This window comes from Schistocerca piceifrons, chromosome 4 (genome assembly GCF_021461385.2).
Source record: "Schistocerca piceifrons isolate TAMUIC-IGC-003096 chromosome 4, iqSchPice1.1, whole genome shotgun sequence".
NCBI classification, from domain to species: domain Eukaryota; kingdom Metazoa; phylum Arthropoda; class Insecta; order Orthoptera; family Acrididae; genus Schistocerca; species Schistocerca piceifrons.
In genome coordinates this window covers 95049065-95051742 of record NC_060141.1, presented here as the reverse complement: position 1 = coordinate 95051742, position 2678 = coordinate 95049065, and positions in this window count along the sequence as shown.

The window sequence follows — 2678 nt, the reverse complement described above, 5'->3', positions numbered from 1 at the left end:
CTTCATAGTGCTTTCGTGCTGTCCACAAGTTTGGTAAGGACCTGTAATGGTTGGGCGTTCCGTTCCTCCAACATCGTCGTTAACATCCGCTGATAGCCGTTTGTCCATGTGGACGTGCTACAATGTCTCCCACACGTGCTTGATGGGACTTATGTCGGGGGAACAGGAAGGCCATTTCGTTTGCCAAATACCCTCTCGTTCCAAGAGCTGCTCCATCTGCGCATTTCGATGCGGTCGCGCATCGTCATCCGTGAAAATGAAGTCAGAGCGGAATGTACCCCTGAAATACGTACTTAGGAGGAAAGTACAGAGTTACAACGACGTTTACCAGTGAGTGCACCATTTCCCAAAATTTGTGCATCGGTACGCCCCCGTGAAACATTATACGAGGGTAATCCTAAAAGTGAGGCCTCCTATTTTTTTAATAAGTGCATAGACCTGTTTATTTCTACAATGGTTTACATCAGTCTACAGCTTGAACATTTAGCTATTTTTCTACATAGTCACCATTTCTGTCGATGCATTTTTCTAGACGCTTTGGCGGTTTTTGTATACCCATTTCATACCAGTTCGCCGCCATGCGGTTCAGAAAGTTATGAACCTCTTCTTTCACCTCGTCGTCGGAACTGAATCGCTTTCCGGCCAAATGTTCTTTTAACCTAGGGAACAGGTGATAGTCACTGGGCGCCAAGTCAGGACTATAGGGTGGGTGGGTGACTATGTTCCACTGAAACTGTTGCAGCAGAGCAACGGTTTGCCGAGCGATGTGTGGACGAGCGTTGTCATGGCGAATTTGTTCGCCCTTGCTCGACATTCCCCTTCTCTGGTTCTGAATTGCACGTTTGAGTTTTTTCAGAGTCTCACAGTACGTGTCAGCGTTAATTGTGGTCCCAGCGATTCAGCTCCGACGACGAGGTGAAAGAAGAGGTTCATAACTTTCTGAACAGCATGGCAGCGAGCTGGTATGACATAGGAATACAAAAACTGCCACAGCGTCTACAAAAATGCATCGACAGAAATGGTGATTATGTCGAAAAATAGCTAAATGTTCAAGCTGTAAACTGATGTAAACCGTTGTAGAAATAAACAGGTTTATGTACCGGGTGATGAAAAAATCAGTATAAATTTGAAAACTTAATAAACCACGGAATAATGTAGACAGAGAGGTAAAAATTGACACACATGCTTGGAATGACATGGGGTTTTATTAGAACCAAAACAAAAAAGTTCACAAAATGTTCGACAGATGGCGCTGGACAGCAAAACGTCAGTGACTCCTACCGTGACGGGTGAGAGGTACGCCGATATGTTACACAATCGCATCATCCCAAGCCTGACTGATAAACACCTGTTGTAACGTACGATGTTTATGCAGGATGGCGCTCAACCCCATATTGCTAGACGCGTGAAAGATCTCTTGCGCGCGTCGTTTGGTGATGATCGTGTGCTCAGCCGCCACTTTCGTCATGCTTGGCCTCCCAGGTCCCCAGTCAGTGCGATTATTGGCTTTGGGGTCGCAAGTGTATCGTGCTCGACCGACATCTCTAGGGATGCTGAAAGACAACATCCGACGTCAATGCCTCACCATAACTCCGGACATGCTTTACAGTGCTGTTCACAACATTATTTCTCCACTACAGCTATTGTTGAGGAATGATGGTGGACATATTGAGCATTTCCTGTAAAGAACATCATCTTTGCTTTGTCTTACTTTGTTTTGCTGATTATTGCTATTCTGATCAGATGAAGCGCCATCTGTCGAACATTTTTTGAACTTTTGTATTTTTTTGGTTCTAATAAATCCCCATGTCATTCCAAGCATGTGTGTCAATTTGTACCTCTCTATCCACATTATTCCGTGATTTATTCAGTTTTCAAATTTATACTGACTTTTTGATCACCCGGTACTTATAAAAAATAGGAGACCTTACTTTTGCGATTACCCTCGTACGTAACACTTAGACCGCAAAACGATCATGTTCGACAGTGTGCCTGGGTGCATCACGTGCATATGGCGAGAGGTGGGCACACTCCTCCCATCTCTGCTAATGTTTTTTTAATATGGAAAGTACTGAGTTGCGCATTGGTTCGCAACCCACGTTAAACTGTAATGCTCTGTAGCTGTCCGTTCGAAAACCGAATGAAGGGAACATCACATAGGACCACGCCTGTCTGAGTCTATGTCGCCTGGCCACCAAGAGCTGTTGCAGAACGATTGATTCACGGATCCAGTTATATGGCTCCTTCCGTGTGTAGCGATTTTACAATTATGGCGAGTGGGGCCTGAAGATGGCATCAATGTAATGCCGAAACTGGTAGCACATAGAATTTCATAAAATAAAATAACCTTCTACAAATCATACGGCTGTTGGTAAATTATTGCATCAAGAAAAAAAAAATTACAAATGTGTCGTCTCCTACAGCTGTTCAAACACAACAACGAAGGCAGTAAGACCGCGGGCTGGGGGAGACGGAGGGGCGAAGCACGCCACTAGAACTTTATAGCGGAGGGAGCGGGTTGCTGATTAGATGGCTGGTGGCGAGGACAGTAATTCATATCCTGTGTCCTGCCGGCGCGGAACACTTGTTTAATCTGGCAGTGACGGTCAGAGGACGGCAGCAGCGGGACAGGTCCCTCCGCGGCCACCCACGGAAGGAGCAGCCGAGGCGGCGGACCA